The sequence below is a fragment of the Eumetopias jubatus genome, unplaced genomic scaffold, assembly GCF_037043125.1.
Source record: "Eumetopias jubatus isolate StellerSeaLion01/CBP00866 unplaced genomic scaffold, mEumJub1_p1.0 scaffold_10, whole genome shotgun sequence".
Lineage (NCBI taxonomy): Eukaryota > Metazoa > Chordata > Mammalia > Carnivora > Otariidae > Eumetopias > Eumetopias jubatus.
In genome coordinates, this window is record NW_028274816.1 from 26,335,768 (window position 1) to 26,360,301 (window position 24,534).

Genomic DNA, 24,534 nt, shown 5'->3' on the forward strand with positions numbered 1-24,534 from the left:
CCTGCTCAGCGGGGAGTCTGCTTCTCCCTCTGACCCTCTTCCGTCTCGTGCTATCTCTCATTCTCTCTCTCTCAAATAAATAAATAAAATCTTAAAAAAAAAAGAAAGAAAGCTCACAGCTCTAAGAGGCAGAGAGGGAAATACTGTATGATATTGCAAAGGAAAAGCTGTGCATGGGTGTACATGGGGTATGGAGGGTGGTAGAAACCTCCAAAAAACAGCTTCCCAGAGGAAGGAGTGGACAAATATAAAGTGTATGTCAAAGACTTATTTATCCCTTTTTATTTATTTAGCTTTATTTATTAATTTGGATTATTTATTAATAATGGCAGAATAACAGTATGAGAAAACTGGTTCAGAGGCCTATGGGAGAGACCAAAGTATTTCCAGACAATGAAAGACAACACATCAAGGGGTGCCTGGGTGGCTCAGTCGGTTAAGCATCTGCCTTTGGCTCAGGTCATGATCCCAGGGTCCTGGGATCAAGCCCTGCATCAGCCTCCCTGCTCAGTGGGGAGCCTGCTTCTCCCTCTCTCTCTGCTGCTCCCCCTGCTTGTGCTCTATCCTTCTCTCTCTCAAATAAATAATAAAATCTTAAAAAATTAAAAAAAAAAAGAAAAAAGAAAGACAACACATCAAAAGAAGATGGTCAAGTCAGCTCCCAAACTAGCTAATGTCTTGCATGTCAGATGAGCAATAGCTCTGGTTTGTCCAGGACAGTCCTGGTTTTAGCACTAAAAGTTCTTTGTCCTGGGAAGTCCCTCCGTCCCCAGGTGAATGGGAACAGTTGGTCAACCAGCCTACAGGACCATAAGCTATAAACTTTGAAGCTATTCTTTCTACTAGACAAGAAATCCCTTCAATCTTTCATTTCCAAAAAGCATTTGCAATCGACCAATCCAAAAGAGCATCCACGTTTATAGAACCTGAGTCTGGATCAAGAGCCGGTGATAAGTCAAACAAAAGCACACTACCACTAGAGAATCAGTACTTTTGGGGTGAGCCTGCTCCACAATGCTTCTTAGAACATTGAAAACACAAAGTTATCTCCTGCTTCATTTACAAGCTTTGAATAATTTTTCTTAATACTCTACAAAATAGAATAAAAAATAGTTTCTGTACATCATCCACAAGCACCCATTTCTCTAGAGGAAAGGAAATTATCAAGGGCAGGCTGAGTCCTCAGAGCCTGGGGAATGCCTCTCAGTGTAAGCTCCTTAATTAATTTTGTTTCCTAAAAACAAAGAATGCTTTGAAATGTCTCCACAATCTGAGAAAATTCTTAAGGATACCATACATCAAAAGATTAGTGATGAGGGGCCTGAGTGGCTCCATAATTAAGAATCACCCCTCCTACAGTAGCTACCATTTCAAAAGATTGCAAAAGGTTTAGAGCTCTCCTCCCCCTCCCCAACAAAAAGGTTTAGAGCCCAGGCAGGATAGAGTTCAGGCTCCAGGGACTGGGCCCACCCAGATAATCCAGGACAATTTTCCTATTTTAAGATTCTTAATCATATCTGCAAAGTTGTTTTTTTTTTTTTTTTACAGATTTTTTTAAAAGACATTTATTTATTTGAGAGAGAGAGAGAGAGAAACAGCACGAGAGGTGAGAGGGCCAGAGGGAGAAGCAGGCTCCCTGCTGAACCGGGAGCCCGATGTGGGACTCAATCCCAGGTCTCCGGGATCATGACCTGAGCCGAAGGCAGAGGCTTAACCAACTGAGCCACCCAGGTGCCCCTGCAAAGTTGTTTTTGCTACATGAGGTGACATAGTCACAGTTTCCAGGGAGTAGGTTGTGGACATCTTAGAGGTGGGCACCGTGGGTCAGAGATTCAGGAGTGCTTTGGCTGGGTGGTTTGTGAGTCTCCCATGAGGCTTCAGCCAAGAGTTTGATTAGGGCTACCATCATCTAGCCGGGGGATCTGCTCCAAAGGTCATCCACTCACATGGTAGACAAGTTAATGCTGCTGCTGTTGGGGGGCCTCAGCTCCTCTTCAGTGGGGCTGTCCATAGGACTGCTTGGGTATCAAAACATGGTACCTGGCTTTTCCCAGAGCAAGAGATCCAAGAGACCAAAGTGGAAGCTGCATTGTTTTGGGGGGTTTTTTTTGACCTTTGCCTTAGAAGTCACATGCTATCACCTCTTCAGTGGAATCATCAGTCATGCAGGTCAACCCTTATTACATGTGGAAGGACCATGCAAGGGCATGACCACTGGAAGGCAAGGATCACTGGCGCCATTGTGGGGGCTGACTATCCCCAATGGTTGTTATCACTAATCTTTTTTTTTTTAAAGGTTTTATTTATTTAAGAGTGAGAGAGAGAGAGAGCGTGCACACAAGCAGGGGGAGTGGCAGAGGGAGAGGGAGAAACAGGTTCCCTGCCAAGCAGGGAGCCCAACTTAGGGCTTGATCCCAGGACCCTGGTATCATGACCTGAACCGAAGGCAGATGCCTAACTGACTGAGCCACCCAGGCACCCCATCACTAATCTTTTGATGTATGGTATCCTTAAGAATTTTCTCAGATTGTGGAGACATTTCAAAGCATTCTTTGTTTTTAAGAAAAGTCTATTAAATGCATGTGTATGTATTATTTGTAAAAGTAACGTAACATCATAAAAAATAACCCCTCATAATTACAAACTACTTTCATTTTTGCATATTCTATTAAAACTTTGCAGAAATATATTTTTTTCATATTTTAATACTGTTGTAAATATAACACATACCATTTTGCAATATGATGAGGAAGTTAAGTTTGGTCTGTGGAGCCAAATTGCCTGGATTCAAAGCCTGATTCCACCACTTACTAGCTACGTGACCTTGAGAAAATGACTTAACGTTGCTATGCCTCAATTTCCTCATTGGCAACAGGAGGATACTAATACCTCATAGGGGTGCTGTGAAGATTGAATGAGTTAACATTTTTAAAGTGTTTATAACACTACCCGAGACATAGAAAATGTCAAGTGAGAATTTGCTATTGTTACCATTTCTCTTAGCATTATTTCATAAAACACCGTTATGTCGTAAAACACTGTTATGTCTTTCTGGGGAGGAATGAAGAAGATATATGGAAGTCCTAACCTCTGGTACCTCAGACTGTGACCTTCTTTGGAGATGGAGTCTTTACAGAGGTCATCAAGTTAAATGATGTCATTAGAGTGGGCCCCTAATCCAATATGACTGGTGTCCTTATAAAAAAAAGGGGGGGATATTTAAAGAGATAGACATGCATAGAGGGAAGACCATGTGAAGAGACAGGGAGAGGACAGTCCTTGGCAAGCCCAGGAGAGGGGCCTGGAGCAGACTCTTCCCTCACAGCCCGTAGAAGGAGCCAATCCTACCAACACCTTGATCTTGCACTTCTAGCTTCCAGAAATGTGAGACAATAAATTTCTGTTGTTTAAACCACCCAGTTTGGGGTACTTTGTCATAGCAGCACTAGCAAACTAATACAGACACTTTTCTATGATGTAATATATACCTTTACAATTGTGATTATACTAGTTATTATAATGTGTATTCGTTAAATGAGTGATGTTATTACAGTTTATTTAGCTGTTCCCCAACTGTGGCACTTAGGATGTTTTCAATGCTACAATATTATAGCTAATGCAGAAATAGTTTACTTTTTTAGGATAAATTCTCAGGAGTGGGATTTCTGGGGTCAGGGAATACGGACTTTTTAAATTAACATATAATGTGTTATTTTTTTCAGGGGTACAGTTCTGTGATTCATCAGTCTTACATAATTCACAGCACTTACCATAGCATATACCCTCCCCAATGTCCATCACCCAGCCACCCCATCCCTCCCGCCCCACCCCCCACTCCAGCAACCCTCAATTTGTTTCCTGAGATTAAGAGTCTCTAATGGTTTGTCTCCCTCTCTGGTTTTGTCTTGTTTCATTTTTCCCTCCAGGAAATACGGATATTTTTGTGTCGTGATGTGTCTTACCACTTTGTTTTCTCGAAGGGCCACTCTGGTGGTCCATGTCTGAAACATGGCCCTAGCAAATCAAAGTCCTGGGTAATTATCTGTCTCTGTTCTGGGCCTCTGCAGGGCTTTGCACTCTTGGTAATGCCCTCTGCCCTCTAAGCATCATCGTTTCCATTATAGTGTTCAGTGAAAAAGTCTGTGGGACGCTAGCAAACACTAGCAGTTCTCAGAATCTTAGGACATCAGTAGTAACACACGTGTAATAACAAAAACAGGTTCCTTCAATCTTTTCATCTCACTAAATGTCCAACCAGTTGCCTTCAAAGGTGACTCAGAGGGAACCCACTGGCCTGCCCAGGAATGACACCTGCATCAGCTGTTGGCTTTCTGCACACTGACGTCAGCAGAATGCCCTGTCCTGTTCTTAGCACCACCTTGACCAGTAGCACCCACGTATGGGTGATTCCCAGCTCTGGTTTCACAATGTCCCCAGGAAGGCAGTTGAGTACAAGAGGCAGCCTGGGACCAGGGAGGGTGGAGCTCTGACTTCAAGAACCAGTTTCCAGTAAAATCTGGACACAGACAAAGGGTGTTGCTCACCACCTTCTGACTTCTCCATTCAGCATGATTTCCTTCTTGGGGGGCACATGTGACCCCCTCCCCCTTATATCACCTACCCCAAAAAATCTGCTCAAAGTAAACTTTTACACAGACGAACAAGTGATCTGTGCTAATGATCCCCTCCCCCAAACAGAAGCCCCACAAGAGCTGTTGTTTTTTTACTGCTGTGACAGTGCCTGGCATGTAAGTGCTCAGTAAACCTTTGTTGACTGGAGGAATAAACTTCATCTTTTAAAGTCAATATTATTGGAGTGCTTGGGTGGCTCAGTGGTTAAGTGACTACCTTCAGCTCAGGTCATGATCTCAGGACCCTGGGAGTGAGCCCCGTGTTGGGCTCCTTGCTCATTGGGGAGCCAGCTTTTCCCTCTCCCTCTGTCGCTCCCCCACTGCTTGAGCTCTTGCTCTCTCTCTCTCTGTCAAATAAATAAATGAAAAATCTTTAAAAATAAATTAAGCCAATATTATTATTTTGGATTATTAGCAGCACTTACTATAGTAGAAATACTTGAAATAGAGAAGGATCTAGAGAAGAAATGAAATCACCCATAAAAAACCACCCATATATCTATAACCCTTTATTCCAAATAACGTTAGTGTTTTATATTTTTTCCAGTAACTTTGACATCCAAATTTATGTACTTCCTATTGTGAAAGTGCTTTAAAATAGTGTAAGATGGTATTAAAAAATAATAATTTATAATTTCCTAAAGATCGTCCTTTGGATGGTCCAAAGTATTCTCTCCTCCATCCATTTCTATGCCCAGTGGCCATCTGCTTTTGTTTATATCCTTGACAAAGGGGATAGAATTATCTTAGGGTATGACACAATTTGCAAGACCTAATTAACTTTTAAAAGTAAGCCCATGTTTGGCAGTTCCTTTGGGCTGGGGCTGGGGGAGAGGGAAGCTTTGGGGAGGTGGAGAGTAACGGGCAGTGTCACAAAATCAAATAAACAACCGTAACATGTTGGGTGTTGCAACTCCAAAAAGGCTGGAAATGATCACAGCCTGAAGGCAATGGTCCTGTGACACCATGTGTGGTGAGGGCAACTCTTCTTGCAAACCAGTCCCAGGGACCCTGCCCCTTGTGTCCTGGGCCTCTTCATTCTAGAGTCCTCTCAAAAGATCTCTCTTTTGAGTTGATGGCTTGTTTCAAATCCAACATCTAATTTAAAACTTTACGTTTTAAGTCTTCCCACAGCAATGCTATTTTGAGAACAACAGGACCGGAAGAGAAGCTTTGGTATCATCTATAGGATCTCCCTTATTTGCCCAGTTTGCTCAAGGTCAGCAATAGCTTGTCGACAGCCTAAGACTAGAAACCGCATTCTGTTATATCTTTCCATTTTGTCACACCAACCCTCCTATTTGCTCCTTGTTCTGGGTTAATTGGGTTCCCTCCCCAGTATCACAGCATGTGACTTTATTTGGAAGTAGGGTCATTGCTGGTGTAATTTGTTGCTGAAGTAGAGTGGGCCTCTAATCCAATACGACTTGTGTTCTTATTAAGAGGGGAATTTTGGACACGGACAGGTGCACAGGGAGAGTCACATGTTAAGATGAAGGCAGAGAGCAAGAGGATGCACCTGTAAGTCAAAGAATGCCAGAGATTGCCAGTAAACTACCATGAGCTGGGGAGAGGCATGAAACAGATTCTCCCTCCCAGCTCTGAGAGGGAACCAACTTTATGGACACCTTGATCTAAGACTTCTGGCCTCTAGAACTCTGAGACAATACATTTCTGTTGTTTAAGCAACCCAGTTTTTGGTACTTTGTACCACAGCCCTAGTAAACTAGTACGCTCCCCCTAGTAGGACCTCGAGAAGTCATAGAATTTGGGGAAATTAATGCTCTCCATAGTGCTTAGAGTCTCTTTGGTGATTCTGGCTTTCCTTTTCCTCACTTTGGAAAGTGGTAGTACTCAGGCAGAGGTAAAGTTTTCCAAGCATATGTCAACAGTTTGGATTATTAAAGTCATGAATATGCAGATTAAGGTAAAATATGAAAATGTGTGATTTAAAAAAACTTGATGCATAGAGTATACCATCAGATTATAGCGATGCAAATTATACCTGTATATTCAAGGGACTTTACGCAAATTGTACTTACTGTTTGTATGTGTATGTATATGTACACATAGAGATTATGCTTGTACAAAGAAGAAGATTAGGAATATAGTAGACATCTATAAACTACATCCAACCAATGTGGAGGGTGCATATTCCCCTCAGGCTCACCTGGAACATTCACCAAGAGAGATTGATCTAAAATCACTTATCTAAGCTTCCACTCTAGAAAACTAGAAATGGAAGAACAAATCTAAAGTAAGCAGAAGAAAAGAAATCATAAAAATTAGAGCAGAAATCAATGAAATAGAGGCACCTGGGTGGCTCAGTTGGTTAAGCATCTGCCTTTTCAGCTTAGGTCATGGTTCCAGAGTCCCGAGATTGAGCTCAACATCGCGCTCCCTGCACAGCGCAATCAAGAATTAAAGAGGGGTATCATTGCAGATTCCATGGATATTACAAAGATAATAAACGAATACTATGAGCAACTCTGTGTTCACAAATTTGATAACCTAGGTGAAATGGACCAATTCCTTGAAAGACACAATCTGCCAAGACTTACACAGTAAGAGATAGATGATCTGAATGGGCCTATATCTGCTAAAGAAGTTGACTCAACAATATATAACCTTCCAAAACAGAAAGTACCAAGCCCAGATGGGTTTACTGGTGAATTCTACCAAATGTTTAAGGAAGAAAAGTATATCAGTTCTCTCCAATTTCTTTCAAAAGATACAACCAGAGGATATACTTCCTAACCCATTCTGTGAGTCCAGCATTATCCTAATACCAAAACCTGACAAACTACAGACCAATATTTCTCATGAACCCAGAGGTAAAAATTCTCAAAAATATATTAGCAAATCGAATACAACAATGTATAAAAAGAATTATACACCATGACCCAGTGGGATTTATCTCAGGTATGCAAGACTGGTTCAGCATTTGAAAATTAATTAATGTAACCTATCTTATCAACAGATTAATGAAGAAAAGCTACATGATCATATCCATAGATGCAGAAAAACCATTTGATAAACTCCAGCACCCATTCATGATAAAAACTCTGGTAAATCTAGAATAGAGGGGAGTTTTCTCAACTTGATGATGAGTATGTGTAAAACAATGTAAAGGTCATATCATACTTAATGGTGAGAAACTCAAAGCTTTCCCACAAGAGTAGGAATATCCCAACTAAACTGCTCCTGAATTCCTGACCCACAGAAACTGTGAGAGATGATAAATTTTTATTGTTGTTTTAAGCCTCTAAGTTTTGAGGCAATTTCTTTTGCATTAATAGATAACCAATCCAAATGGGGATATTATCCACTTGGTAAGTGAAGTGTGAAGGAGAACTAGGTTTCAGGGGAGAATGTAATAGATATGCGGCCATCCAACTAGTTCTTGCCAATAGATTTTAAGAGGAAATGATATGCGTCACTTCCAGTTTGAGACCATTAAGAATGGTTCTGCCCTGGGAATGCAAGCTGGTGCAGCCACTCTAGAAAATAGTATGGAGGTTCCTCAAAAAGTTGAAAATAGAGATACTCTATGACCTAGCAATTGCACTACTGGGTATTTACCCCAAAGCTACAAATGTAGTGATCTGATTGGGCACCTGTACCTCAATGTTTATAGCAGCAATGTCCACAATAGCCAAACTATGAAAAGAGCCCAGATGTCTACCGACAGATGAATGGGTAAAGAAGATGTGGTATATATATACAATGGAATATTATGCAGCCACCAAAAAATGAAATCTTGCCATTTGCAATGACATGGGTGGAACTAGAGGGTATTATGCTAAGCGAAATAAATCAGAGAAAGACAATTATCATATGATCTCACTGATATGTGGAATTTAAGAAACAAGGCAGAACATCATAGGGGAAGAGAGGAAAAAATGAAACAAGATGAAACCAGAGGGCGCCTGGGTGGCTCAGTTGGTTAAGCGACCGCCTTCGGCTCAGGTCATGATCCTGGAGTCCCGGGATGGAGTCCCGCATCGGGCTCCCTGCTCAGCAGGGAGTCTGCTTCTCCCTCTGACCCTCTTCCCTCTCATGCTCTCTATCTCTCATTCTCTCCCTCTCAAATAAATAAATAAAATCTTAAAAAAAAAAGATGAAACCAGAGAGGGAGACAAACCATAAGAGACTTAATCATAGGAAAGAAACTGAGGGTTGCTGGAGGGGAGGGGGGAGGGGGATGGGGTAACTGGGTGATGGACATTGGGGAGGGTATGTGTTGTAATGAGCACTGGGTATTATATAAGACTGATGAATCACAGACCTCTGCCCCTAGACAAATAATACATTATATGTTAATTAAAAAAAAGAATGATTCTGCCTTTTCTACATTCACTCCCTGTCTTTCCTACCTCCATTTCCCCCAAAGCAGGTTATCATTGAGGCTATGTGGTAAAAATGTCAGAACCACAAGATGGAAAGAGTCTAGATCTCTGAATCACTGCTGGAAGAAAGCTTCCTATGAGAAATCCCAACCATGAATGTCTGCTTTAAACTTTATGTGCTTGATAAATAAACATTAATTTCATTAAGCCACTGAGACTGGAGATTGTTTAGAGCAGTTAGTGCTGATTGGTCTTGCTAATAGGGATGTGTTAAGTTTAAGTTACCTCTCGGATATCAAATATGGAGGAGGCAGTTGTAGGTACCAGATGGTTGGAAAAAGTTGGAGAAATAGCTTGAGTATCATCAGAGGTCCCCAAGCTTTCAGGAGGGAGTCTCCATTAACTATCATGTTACCAAAATGCACATGACATACACATTAATACACCCGATAAAGTAAGTTTTTTTTTTAAGATTTTTATTTTTAAGTCATCTCTACAACCAACATGGGGCTCAAACTCACAACTCTGAGATCAAGAGTCGCAGGCTCCACTGATTAAGCTACCCAGGTGCCCCTTTGCTGTGGTTTTTAAGAAATCTTGAGGTTAATTGTACCACCTACTAAGCATCCAAGTCCACAGCCACTCATGATAAAGATAAAGGTGACTGGCATGTTCTTGAAGGTCTTTTTGGTCATTGATTAGTGGTTACAATAGATTTGGGAGCCAGACTACCTGGGTTTCACCACCTGATAGATCTGTAAATGAGCAAGATATTTAATCTCTGTGGACCTAGGTTTCCTTCAGTGAAGTGAAAATTTTTTCTCCATTGTAAGTAAGCATAATAACAGAACTGAACTCATAGGGTGGTTGTAAGAATTAAATGAGTTAATATAAATGAAACACCTAGAATTCAGACTGACATATAATAAGTTCTCTATAGGGGTGCTCGGCTGACTTGGTCCATTGAGCGCCTGACTCTTTATTTTGGCTCAGGTCGTGAATCAGGGTCGTGAGATGGAGCCTTGAGTCAGTGCAGAGCCTGCTTGGGATTCCCTCTCTCCCTCTCCCTCTCCCCCTCCCCCCACTCACGCTCTCTCAATCTCTAAAATAAATAAATCTTTAAAATAATAAGTTCTATGTGTTAGTTTAGTTTATTTTCTCTTGTATACATTTGTACCTGAATCCTCCTATATTGTGCACAAGAGGGGAAGCATGACCGTGAACATTTTTTTTCTTTTTTTAAAGAGAGAAAACAATCATTGATAGACATGGCTTGAAGATGTGTGGAGCAGAACAGTTGGAAGCTGAAGCTCTCCGGCTGTGCTGCAATTTTCTTCTGACCCTGCCAACCTGAGACCCCCGTCATTGTCCCCAGGTGAGAATTGTCACTCAGTGCCAACAAGCCAAAATATATGAGTTTGCCCAAATTGTCATTTTTATTATTATTTTTAAAAATATTTATTTATTTGAGAGAGAGAGAGACAGTGTGACAGAGATAGCGAGAGAACACGAGCAGGAAGGAGAGGGAGAAGCAGGCTCCCCGGTGAGCAAGGAGCCCGACTCGGGGCTCGATCCCAGGACCCTGGGATCATAACCTGGGCTGAAGGCAGACGCTTCACCTACTGAGCCACCCAGGCACCCCGTCATTTTTATTAGTTAGGATGTATATTTTGGTCTGTTTTATTCGGCACTCTGTAAATTATATATGTTTTATGAGTTTCTTTTAAAAATTGAGATGTGTGAATGTTCTCTTACTTTAACCCCTTCTTGGAAATAAGCATCTCCCTCTTGATTAAATTGAACTAAGTATTCCCTTGTGCATGGACCTAGCACTGTATAAAACAAGTTAAACAGATATGGCCCCTGCCTTCAGAAATGCACAAACATGAAAAGAACTAGAGATATATACACTTTCCCAGAGTCCACACTTTTTTTTTTTAAAGATTTTATTTATTTACTTGAGAGAGAGAATGAGAAAGAGAGAGAGCATGAGAGGGGGGAGGGTCAGAGGGAGAAGCAGACTCCCTGCCGAGCAGGGAGCCCGATGCGGGACTCGATTCCGGGACTCCAGGGTCATGACCTGAGCCGAAGGCAGTCGCTTAACCAACTGAGCCACCCAGGCGCCCCAGAGTCCACACTTTGGCACAAGCACAAGCCAGGAACACATTGATCAAATATTCGCAAGACACTTTAAGCATTGCAGTTAATAATTCCCATGTTAGGGCTCACTGACATCTAAGTGGGAACTTAATGGTAGTTAAAAAAATCAATAGAGCCGTAAAAATCTAACTTTTGTAAGCAAATTTATTGGTCACTTTGATAGATTGGTCATATACAAAATCTCTTGAGAAACGCTGATGTATGTTCTTGTGTGTGCTTGTAACTATTATTTTATTTATTTTTAAAGAAAGGAGACAGGGGTTCCTGGGAGACAGATGGCATTCACATATCTTGCAGGGATGGATTATTGATCTGACATCAAGCAATATTCCATCACCATCTCTGTGCTTCCTGCGCCCTGGTGTGCAGGAAACTGCAGGATCGTTCTCTGGTCACCCTTTCTGTTCTTTTCTCACCGTCTGCATTCCTCGGCAGCCCCTCGTTGTTCCCCACTCTGATTTACTGGGACTTGTCTTGCCTCGGCCCCATGATTGTCATTTGGGCAGCCGGGGGTTGGGGAATGGATCCATTCTGTGACACACGCAATAAGGTGCAACACTGAAGTCACTGAGCTGGACATTTCTCAATATTTGCTCTGGCAGAGAGATAGGGAACCAGAGCTGCTCTCATGTTCTAGGGGACTGAAAATCAGTTTGTAAAGAGAAGGGAAGGAATCCACCTGGCCTCAGGTCTGGAGGGCAGGAGGTTTGCAGGGCAGTGAGTCCAGGCTTCCTTTGCTTGTCTGCTTGGCAAACTGACTCCTTTTTCAGGTTTCCATACAAGGGTCAACAAAACCTTCACGGCTCCTCTGGGGGGAGCATCCTGAATCTTCTACAGGCTTCCATGGTGGTGATCATCTGTCTACAAACCTCTTGATGTATCTCTCCCCAGTGCCTATCACAGTGCTTGTCACATCAAGGGCACTCAGCAAATGTCAATAGAACAAAAGCCAACCAGAGCAGATTGGCTCTGCCTTCCTTTCGTCATTTGATAATTGGCCAGCAAACTGAATGGCCTAATTAACCAGGGGCTAAGGGGCTAAGGGGGTGGTCACAAAAGTTAATGATTTTTATTGCTTTATTGATTTTTTAACTGTCACTTAAGTGCCATGACCACAGGGTAGGATGTTTTAGTGGCTATGAGGCAGTATAGCCTGGTGGCTAAGAATGCTAATGCTAGAGTAGGCTGCGTTGGCCTAAGTTTTGACTCTGCCATTTAATTGCTGTGTGACCTTTGGCGAGTTCCTTAACCTTTCTGTGCCTGGGTTCTGTGCCTTGTAATACTACCTGTCTCCTGTTGTTGTGAGAATTAGAGGAGTTAACATTTGTAAAGTATTTAGAACTTGCAGAAGTGCCAAGAATAGAGAGGTGCTTGATCAGTATTTGTTAATGAATAAAATTTTTATTTTTTAATTTTCAGTTCATTGTTAAAGAAGATATTTAGATAATCTTTTTTTCTTTTTAAAGATTTTATTTATTTATTCATGAGAAACAGAGAGAGAGAGGCAGAGGGAGAAGCAGGCTCCCAAGGAGCAGGGAGCCTGATGCGGGACTCGATCCCAGGACCCTGGGATCATGACCTGAGCCAAAGGCAGACGCTTAACCATCTGAGACACCCAGGTGCCCTTAGATAATCTCTTTTTCTTTCAGTTGCTTAATTTTATGTTCTGGGTTGGCTAGGTATTGAAAAGTACTACTGTCTGGTTATTGCTTATTTATGATAAATTTCCTTTCTGATAAAATATCCAACACAATCAGAAGAGTTAATACAAATAAAGAGCTTGGAATGATGCCTGACACAATGCTCAGTAAATATTAGCTGGTATTATATTATTATTCATTTGTTCATTTAACAAATGTTTTTTGAGCACTGTATGCTAGACACCAGGGATACGTTGAGTGGGAAACAGACAAAAATCCTGCTGTCATGGAATCATCATTCTAATGAAGCAAACAGACAATAAATAGAACCTGTAAAATGCATACCATGTTTTATAGATTTTAAGACACACAGTTTTTCATGTGTTAATATCTCAGAAATTGAGATATATCTTACAACTGTTAGCATTTTGCAATTGTAATTGCTAGCGTTTTTTTCTTTTGTATATAAAACGATGATACACATTTCAATCGATGGAACCTCAGATCTGATGTAATGTGAGAGCATGTTAGATAGAATCAGTGATAAGGAAAAAATTAAGGCAGGGAGGATCACAGAGAACTTGGGAAGGTCTGCAACTTGCATATGGTATAAGTTTGCAATTTAAATATACCCCTGTATCTTTACACTCACATATTTTAGAAGTCAAAAGCCAGATTATTTAATAAAATCATCATTTAAAATATTATTAGTGGTAGATACAGTGTAGTATCCTGGATGGGCTTCTTGAACAGAAATAAGATATTAGTGGAGAAATTGGTGAAGTATGAATGAAATCTGTAGTCTAGGTAGGTACTGAACCAATATTAATATCTTAGTCTCTATAATTATACTGTGGTTATATTAATGTTAGTAGAAGCTGGGTGAAGGGTATACAGAAAATCTCTGTATTATCTTTACAACTTTTCTGTATATCTAATATTATCTAATATTATCCCCAAGGGAAAAGTTTAACCAGAACAATGTTATTAGTGTACTTGAAACCACTCTGTTTACCAAGAAATAACTGACTTGTTTGGACATAGTTTCTCTGTAAGATAGTTTGCCCAGTAGCCATGCTCATGCATGCAAACCGTTCTGGATAATAGGAACAAAGGGTACAAAAGACAAGAGTTTCCAGAACCAGAAATAATAATAGCTAACATTTATTGAACATTTACATGTTCAGTATTGTTTAAAGTGCTTCATGTATGTTCATTTCCCAGATATCACCACCACCCTGTGACATTGGTATTATTATTATTATTATTCTCATATTTACCAATGAGAAACTGAGGCACAGAACTAAGTAATTTGCCCAATTTAAGTAGTTGGAAAGGCATGGAACTATGATCCTAATCTATCTGGGTCAGTGGTCTTCAAGTGGAGATGAGTTTGGCTCGTCGTTCAAGGACCCAAAAGTCCAGTGTGGTCAAGTGTGGAGTATGAGGGGTGTATGGTAGGATGTGATGTCTAGGTGGTTGATAGGGGCCAGGTCATGTGGGGACTTATGAAAAGTTTGGATTTTCTTCCAAGTAGAATGAGAAGCTATCCAAAGGTTTGGAGGAGGAATGTAAAGTCTGAGATCTCTCTAGTGGTGGAACGCAGAGAATAGGCTCCAGGGGCTAACAATTCCACGGAGGTTTGCGTGTTCCAGTGTGATGGCAGTGAGGACAAGGATTTTGTATCATCCAACACAAGTCTGTTCCATCCTGCCTGCAGACGTATTCCAATCAGGAGACTCTTCATGGTAAAACCATTCCAAGCCCATGTCCTCCTGATATTGGATAGGGTTTTAATTTTTTTATTGTTATGTTAATCACCGTACATTACATCATTAGTTTTGGATGTAGTGTTCCATGACTCATTGTTTGTGCATAACACCCAGTGCTCCACGCAGAACATGCCCGCTTTAATACCCATCACCAGGCTAACCCATCCCCCCACCCCCTTCCCCTCTAGAACCCTCAGTTTGTTTTTCAGAGTCCATCGTCTCTCATGGTTCGTCTCCCCCTCCGATTTACTCCCTTTCATTTCTCCCCTCCTGCTATCTTCTTTTTTTTTTCCCTTAACATATATTGCATTATTTGTTTCAGAGGTACAGATCTATGATTCAACAGTCTTGCACAATTCACAGCACTCACCATAGCACATACCCTCCCCAATGTCTATCACCCAGCCACCCCATCCCTCCCACCCCCCCACTACTCCAGCAACCCTCAGTTTGTTTCCTGAGGTTAAGAATTCTTCATATCAGTGAGGTCATGATACACGTCTTTCTCTGATTGACTTATTTCACTCAGCATAACACCCTCCAGTTCCATCCACGTTGTTGCAAATGGTAAGATCTCATTCCTTTTGATGGCTGCATAATATTCCATTGTGTATATATACCACATCTTCTTTATCCATGCATCTGTCGATGGACATCTTGGCTCTTTCCACAGTTTGGCTATTGTGGACATTGCTGCTATAAACATTGGGGTGCACGTACCCCTTCGGATCCCTACATTTGTATCTTTGTGGTAAATACCCAGTAGTGCAATTGCTGGATCGAATGGTAGCTCTAATTTCAACTTTTTGAGGAACCTCCGTACTGTTTCCCAGAGTGGCTGCACCAGCTTGCATTCCCACCAACAGTGTAGGAGGGTTCCCCTTTCTCCACATCCCCGCCGACATCTGTCGTTTCCTGACTTGTTAATTTTAGCCATTCTGACTGATGTGAGGTGGTATCTCATTGAGGTTTTGATTTAGATTTCCCTGATGCCGAGTGATGTTGAGCACTTTTTCATGTGTCTGTTGGCCATTTGGATGTCTTCTTTGGAAAAATGTCTGTTCATGTCTTCTGCCCATTTCTTGATTGGATTATTTGTTCTTGGGTGTTGAGTTTGATAAAATTCAACAATTTTTATTTTAACTCATGTACTTCATGGAAACAGGAATATAGCAAATGGGTCAGGGTAGTATGAAAAATGTTTTAAAACTGCAGGTGTGTACACGTGGCTGTATTTACTTCGGGCACAGGCTCCCCCACATCAGGCACAGCAACTGCACTTGTCCAATGCGCCTTTGCAGATGCAGCCCTGGGCACACTTGGCACAGCCCGCGGGACAGCAGGAGCAGCAGCTCTTCTTGGAGGAGGTGCATTTGCACTCCTTCCATTTGCAGGAGCCGGCACATGTGCAGGAGCCACTGGTGGAGCAGGAGCAGTTGGGGTCCATTTCGAGTCAAGTCGAGGATGGAGGTCCAAAGCAGGCGACATGGAGAGACACGGCTGTGGGCTGGAGGCATGGTGTTTTTGTTTATTTTCTAGTAAGACTAAATATATCCAATACCCTAGTAAAGGTTTTGATTATAATTATCCAACCGTATAACAAGTACTCGACAGATTTGTGGATTTCTAATATATTAATACAAAGTGCATGACTCCATAGAGCACATCCGCCCGGCAAAGAAGTGAAAGGAGAAAAGAAACTGGTCGAGGTCTAGTAATAAATACGGAAGTTGAGATGATCCATATTATTTTACATTCTACAACCAATACTGCAGCCACCGTGTGCAAAAAATATGTTTTGTTCACAAAAGACACTTCCACTTTCTGAAAGAAGCTACAAACCACTCTCTAGGTGATACGTTTCTGCAAAATTGCTTTGAAGGACAAGCTATGGGACCAAGATTCAATGGCACCCTTCTCAGCACAGGTATTTTTGGTTTTGGTTGGTTGGTTGGTTGTTTGGCGGTAACCAATTATTCTTCCTTAAAAAAATTGAGGTACAACTTATAAACAGTAAATTGCACTCTTTTTGATGTAGAGTTCTGCAGTCTTTGTCAAGTGCTTACGGTCATATAGCCAGCAGACAGGATGTAGAGCAGTTCCTTCACCCTCCCAAAATTCCCACCTGCAGCTGTCCCGTCCCCCGTTTGCAGCCTCTGAATATCCTGTAAATGAAATCACCCTGTATATAACCTTTCAAGTCTGGCTTCCTTCACTGAGCCTAATGCACTTGAGATTGACTCATGTTGATGTGTGTGTCTTGGTAGTAAATTCCTTTTTTTTTTTTTTTTTTTTTTTTGCTGAGTAGCCTTCCCGTAGGTGAATGTACCACAATTTGTTTATTCATTCACGAACTGAAGGACATTTAGGCTGTCCCCGGTTTTTGACAGTTAGGAATAAAGCCACTGTAAACATTCACATACAGGTTTTTGCGTGAACCTAAGTTTTTATTTCTTTTCCTAGGCACAGGATATCTTTTCTTAGGATCGTATGTTATGTGTGTGTAATTTTATAAGAAAATCGCTTTCCAATCCAGAGGACTCATTTCAAAAGAGAACATCAGACAAAGGTGTTATCTTTATGGTCGTCTCAAGAAATGGCCACTACGATCACAAAAATAAATAAATTTAGCATAATGAGTCATTAAATATTATCTTGAAGGGCTACTGGAGTGCTTTTCTTTTTCCTTCATTTGTGACTTTCTTCTGGCATTCACTCAGAGGGACCATTTCACAGGAGAGACTAGCACTGTTACAGCAGAGAAAGAACCTGTGGTCAGCTTCTGACTTCCAAAAAGGGTTCTTGAACATCACATAGTGTATGATTCCATTTATAGGAAATATCCAGAATAGGCAAAGCCATAGATAAAATGTAGATACTGGTTGCCAGGCAGGGGCAGCAGTGGGGGGTGGGGGTGAGAATTGGGCTGAGACTGCTAATAGGTATGGGGTTTCTTTTTTATTTTTTTTTAAGATTTTTATTTATTTGAGAGAGAATGAGAGAGAGAGAGAGAGCACATGAGAGGGGGGAGAGTCCTAGGGAGAAGCAGACTCCCTGCCGAGCAGGGAGCCCAATGCGGGACTCGATCCAGGGACCCCAGGATCATGACCTGAGCCGAAGGCAGTCGCTTAACCAACTGAGCCACCCAGTCGCCCAGGTATGGGGTTTCTTTTGGAGTGATGACAATGTTCTAGAATTAAATAGTAGCAATGATTGTACAACCTAGTGAATATACTAAAAACCAGTGAATTATACACTTGGATGACTTTTGTGGTATATGAATTATGTTTCAATTTTTGAAAACAAGTAATGTATTATTACAAAAAAATTAGTAATTGTGGCCTAGAGAAAGGCTGAGGGATTGGAGCATGGTTTAAACTTTAGATTATTCTGAACATCAGAATGTGAGGAACACACATTATTTCCCAAGAATCTGGGCTTATTTACTTAGTGGCTCTCTCTGTAAGTACAAATGACACTCTTCCTAACAATGCTAAGAAGTGGAGTCGGATTGAGGTTCTTGCCATCCACAAATGAAAGAACATGAAGTTCTCATAAAAGAAAAATGACCGAGTTAGTGGGGCATGGCTTAATGGTTATGCAAAGAACAAAACAAAATGGGATGACGTTATTTGCTACACTCCATTAAAAAAAAAAAAGGCCAGCAGGCATTTCAATCAGCAAACAGATGACAGTTTAATTTCCTTTCTAACTTTTAGAGCCCTTAACATTAATAATAGTTCAATTGGTCTTCCCTTCTAACCATAAGAGAAATGTCAGAACGACCCAAATTGAGGAATGTTCATTGTGCCAAGGTCATGAAAAATAAGGAAAGTCTGAGAAACTGTCACAGATTAGATTAGATTCAGGAGACATGGCCACTAAATGTAACATGGGATCCTGGATGGGATCCTACAACAGAAAAAGGATATTAGTGGGAAAACTTGTGAGGTCCGAATGAAGTATGGAGTTTAGTTAATATCAATGGACCAATGTTTATTTCTTATTTGTGACTACAAATGTATCACGGTAACATAGGAAGTTAAAAACAAGGGAAACTGGGTGAAGGGTATGGGGAACTCTCTGTACTATCTTCACATCTTTTCTGTACCTCTAAAACTATTCTAAAATAAAAAGTTTAACTAAAATGTCAAAAGCTCCCTCCAGGTTCACCTCTCTTCTTCTTCTTCTTCTTCTTCTTCTTCTTCTTCTTCTTCTTCTTCTTCTTCTTCTTCTTCTTCTTCTTCTTCTTTTTTTAGATTTTTAAAAAAATTTATTTATTTGAGAGAGAGAGCAAGTGAGCACAAGTGGGGTGAAGGACAGAGGGAGAAGCAGACTCCCCGCTGAGCAGGGAGCCCGATATGGGGCCCAGTCCTGGGACTCTGGGATCATGATCTGAGCCAAAAGCAGATGTTTAACCGACTGAGCCACCCAGGCGCCTGGTTTACCTCTGTTCTGACAGCCTTCTTTCTGTCTAGCTTACAGGTTTGGGGAGGGGGGAGGGTTAGTAAATATTGCATGAGATAATGAATGCGAGAGAGCTCTCTCTCTAAATGTAAGGTGGCATTATAAGTAATCCAAGTCCAAAATAGCTACCTCATCCCTCCTAATCCCTCACTGCGCCTTCTATAACAATACAAAGACTGGTTTCTCCTCATTTACTTTTCCTTTTACCAGGTTCTCTGTTTTATGTACTATTTACTGCCAACTGGCAAATAAGTACTGAGCATGGCTCATAGAAAGCTCCATGCCAGACTTGAAGGATGATGTGGAAAAGCAGAAGGAATGCTCCCCATCTTGTACTTCTTTAGGGAGCTAACAGTCCACTAGGGGAATTAAAACATATGCCTTCTTCTGTACCCAGTAGATGAGTGATCGTGGAACATGGTTTGGGGTGGAAAGATACTAAGGAATGAAGAAGGCAATAAGCAATAAAAGTGAATGGTCAATGCTTAATCCACATAGTTAATTCGCTCTTTTCTTAAAATTGTCTCCACCTGGGCCTTCCTTAATTTTCTATTTTTTTCCCTATTTTAATTTTTTTTTCTATAGTCATATGTGGAGATACGTGGCAACTGGAATTCCAAATCACCACTTGCTACCGCGTGACCTCATTTTTATCTGCAAAGTGGGGATGAAATAGGCCCTACTCCTAGGATTGATGTGAGGATGATGGCTTGTTGGAGGTAGAGTGTGTCACATGGTGCTTGGTATGGGTCAGGTGCCCAGTCAGCATGAGCTGTTACGCCATTCTGCATGGGCAGAGAAAGGAAGGGTCTGGGAAACAGGGATATAAAAATGAAGAACCCAGGATTTTAGGTGATCACTGTAAAGCAAGTTTACAAAACTTTTTATAGTCTTAGGAAAATGTTCATAGTATCATGTAAAATGAGACTCACAGATATGGATGTACACCTAGAAAAAAATGTGAATATTTCAAAATGTTAAGTGTGGACAAAATGGATAACAGTTATATCTGGGTGGTGGAACTATTTAAAAAATACTTCTCTGTGAGAAAGTGGAAGGGTCAACAATGGAAAGGTGGTTGCCAAGGGCTGGGGAGAGGGGGTGGGAGAATTAGTGTTTAACAGTTATGGAGTTTCAGTTTTGCAGGATGAAAAAGTTCTGGACATCTGTTACACAGCAGTGTGAATATAGTTAATACTCCTAAGCTGTACACTTGAAAATGATTAAGTGGTAAATTTAATGTTATGTTTTTTACCACAATTTAAAAAAAAACTTTTCTATGGCAAACACAGTAGTTTTTTTTTTTTTTTAAGATTTTATTTATTTATTTGTCAGAGAGAGAGAAAGCACAATCAGGGGGAGAAGCTCCCCGCTGAGCAAGGAGACCAATACTGGACTTGATCCCAGGACCCTGGGATCATGACCTGAGCCAAAGTCAGACGCTTAACTGACTGAGCCACCCAGGTGTCCCACAAACATAATAGTTTTATACTTAAGGAAAAAAAAATGAATGAAAGTTGTTGAGTTTTAAATGAAAGTCATAACTATGGCTGATTGGTGTAGCTTGTTGTGAATATTTCTCCAGTTTATTGGACCCTGACTGCCCAGGAGCAGTAAGGCTTCCTAAGTAGACATGGGTCCTCTGATTTGTTTTCCCCCTCAGGTTTCTATTGAGAGAAAACATGAGCTACAGAAGAGGGGTATTACCAAAACTTGTTTGCTTTGGCTGTTTTTCTTTCTGATCTAGGTTCAGTTGTCAGCTACTGAATCTGAGGGCATGTCCATGTGGATGGCCTGATACAGCAGCCCCTGCCCCCTTCACACCCCCTTAACCCTGCAGATTCTGCGTCAGCTGCATTATTTGCAGGACCACCCACCAAAATCCTGTGCCGCTGGCTGTACTTTGACCTGTAAACCTGAGTCTGAGCCAGCTGGTTGAGACAGAGGAGGCTGGGCAGGTGATCTCAGAGCAGCTGTGCTGTTGCCCTGCAGTCACTTCCGAGGTCCAGGTTTCACCTAAGAAAAAAATGAGTCTCCCTCTAAGCCAGGTAGTGGACACGAGCAGATAACTCACAAAACATCAAGAACTAAAAAAATATATGAAAAGTGACCACCCTTATCAAAATAAAAAGGGACAGAAATAACAGCAACACCTTAAAACCATTTTTATTTTCCCACCTGGCAGTCAATTTGGCATATTTCTTTAGAAAACAGTTCCCAGGATATGCAAACAATTACTGATACAGAGGTAGTTGGCCCTTCTGAAAGCAAGCTGCAGTGCACATCAGGAACTGTAAAAATGTTTGTTCTAGAATAGAACATTCCATATAAAGTTCAGAAAGATACAGGAATTTAGTACAAAATGAAAGTGACAATTTCAAATTAACAAGGAGAGAGAATTCCATTTCTGGCAATATTGAGGTCAGAATGACCTAGAGAATCTTCAGTTACAAAAATATCTAGGACTTGTGGAATCACTATGTTGTACATCTGAAACTAATGTAACATTGTGTGCCAACTGGACTTCAACTTAACAAATCTAGGGCACCTGGGTGGCACAGTCGGTTGAGCATCGGACTCTTGGTTTTGGCTCAGGTCTGATCTCAGTGTGATGGGATTGAGCCCTGTGTCGGGTTCCATGCTGAGCACAGAGTCTATTTAGGTTTCTCTCTCCCTCTGCCCCTCCCCCCACTCTCTAAAATAAATAAATCTTAAAAAAAAAAAACCCAAATCTAGAACCCTATTTACATCAATGGATACATCACTCAGCAGAAAATCAATCAAGAATGTCTTTGATGACACATTAGACCAGATAGACTGAACAGACATATACAAAACATTCCATCTAAAAACAACAGAATGTACATTCTTTTCCAGTGCACATGGAACATTATTCAGAATAGATCACATATCAGACCACAAAATGAGTCTCAATAAATTTAAGAAGATTAAAACCATGGCAAGCTTCTATCATGGTATGATACTAGAAATCAATTACAAGAATAAAACTGGAAAAAACACAAATATTTGGAAGATATATGACAAACTCCTAAACAACCAGTGGGTCAACAAAGAAGTCAAAGAGGAAAAGAAAAAATACAGGGAGACAAAATGAAAATGAACACACAGTGGTCCAAAATATTTGGGATGCAGTGAAAGCAGTTCTAGGAGGGAAGTTTATAGTGATACAGGCCTACCTCAAGAATCAAGAAAAATTTCAAATAAACAATCTAACCTTATACCTAAAAAAACTAGAAAAAGAAGAAAAAAAGAGTAGAAGGAAGGAAATAATAAAGATCAGAGTAGAAATAAATGAGAAATAGAAATAGAAAAGATGAATGAAACCAAGAGCTGGTTCTTTGAGAAGATAAACAAAATTGATAAACCTTTAGCCAGACTCATCAAAGAAAAAAAAGAGGACCCAAATAAATAAAATCAGAAATGAAAGAGAACAGTTGACACCACAGAAATGCAAAGGACTGTAAGAGACTACTATTAAAAACTCTATGCCAACAGATTGGATTATAGATTACCTAGAAGAAATGAAAAAAGAAAAAGAAATACACAATTTCCAAAACTGAATCAGAAAGAAAGAATATCTGAACAGACCAGTTACTAGTAATGAAATGGAATTGGTGATCATAAAACTCCCAACAAAGTCCAGGACCAGATGGATTCACAGTTGAATTCTACCAAATGCTTAAAGAAGAGTTAATACCTATTCTCCTCAAACTATTCCAAAAAATAGGAGAGGAAGGAAAGCTTCCAAATAAATTCTATGAGGCCAGCATTACCCCGATACCAAAACCAGACAAAGACACTGGAAAAAAGAAAAATCCAAACCAAAAACACTATAGGGCAATATCCCTGATGAACACAGATGCAAAAATCCTCAACAAAATATTGGTAAACCACATGCAACAATACATTAAAAGGATCATTCAACATGATTTATTCTGGAGATGAAAGGATGGCTCAATAGCCACAAATCAGTGTGATATACCACATTAACAAAATGAGAGATAAAAATCACATGATCATCTCAATAGATGCAGAAAAAGCATTTGACAAAATTCAACATTCATTCATGATAAAAACTTTCAACAAAGTGAGTTTAGAGGGAACATACCTCAACATAATAAAGGCAATATATGAAAAACCCACAGCTAATATCATACTCAATGGTGAAAACAGCTTTTGCTCTAAGCTCAGGAACAAGACAAGGATGTTCACTCTCACTACTTTTACTCAATACTGGAAGTCCTAGCCACAGCAATCAGACAAGAAAAATAAATGAAAGGCATCCAAATGGGTAAAGAAGAAGTTAAACCATCACTATTTGCAGATGACATGATAGTATACATAGAAAACTCTTTAAGATTACACACACACACAAAGCTATTAGAAGTAATAAGTTCAGTAAAGTTGCAAAATACAAAATATTCAGGCATCTTTTACATTTCTATACACTAATAATGAAATAGCAGAGAAATTAAGAAAATAATTCCATTTATAATTGCACCAAAAAAATATACTTAGAATAAACTTAATGAAGGACATGAGAGACCTCTACTGTGGAAACTATAAAACATAGATGAGGGCACCTGGGTGGCTCAGTTGGTTAAGTGACTGCCTTCGGCTCAGGTCATGATCCTGGAGTCCCAGGATCGAGTCCCGCATCAGGCTCCCTGCTGAGCAGGGAGCCTGCTTCTCCCTCTGACCCTCTTCCCTCTCGTGCTCTCTATCTCTCATTCTCTCTCTCTCAAATAAATAAATAAAATCTTTAAAAAAACAAAAACAAAAACAAAAAACTACAAAAGAATATTTATAAAAAAAAACATAGATGAAAGAAACTGAGATGATACAAACAGAAAGACATACCATGCTCATGGATAAGAAAAATTCATATTGTTAAAATGTCCATACTACCCAAAGCAATCTACAGATTCATTGCAATCCCTATCAAAATATCAATAGTATTTTTCACAGAACTAGAAGAAATTATTCTAAAACTTGTGTGGAACCACAGAAGATCCCGAATAGCCAAAGCAATGTGAGAAAGAAGAACAAAACTAGAGGTATCACAATCCTGGATTTCAAAATATACTACAAAGCTATAATAATCAAAACAGTATGGTACTGGCACAGAAATAGACACATAGATCAATAGAACAGAGTAAAGAGCCAGAAATAAACCCACACGTATATGGTTAATCTATGACAAAGGAGGCAAGAATATACAATGGGGGTAAGACAGCCCTCTTTAATAAATTGTGCTGGGAAACCTAGACAGCTACACATAAAAGACTGAAACTGGACCACCTTCTTACATCATACACAAAAATAAACTAAAAATCTATTAAAGACCTAAATATGAGACCTGAAGCTGTAAAACTCCTGGAAGAGAACATAGGCAATAATCTCTTTGACATCAGCCATAGAAACCTTTTTTTAAGATATGTCTCCTCAGGCAAGGGAAACAAAAGCAAAAATAAACTATTGGGGCTACACTGAA

At 40.4% G+C, this 24,534-nt stretch overlaps 1 pseudogene; it reads right to left on the reverse strand.

Annotated features, from left to right (window-relative positions):
• Positions 1–15,813: 15,813 nt before the first annotated feature.
• Positions 15,814–15,999, reverse strand: LOC114203215 (metallothionein-1 pseudogene; annotated as a pseudogene).
• Positions 16,000–24,534: the final 8,535 nt, after the last annotated feature.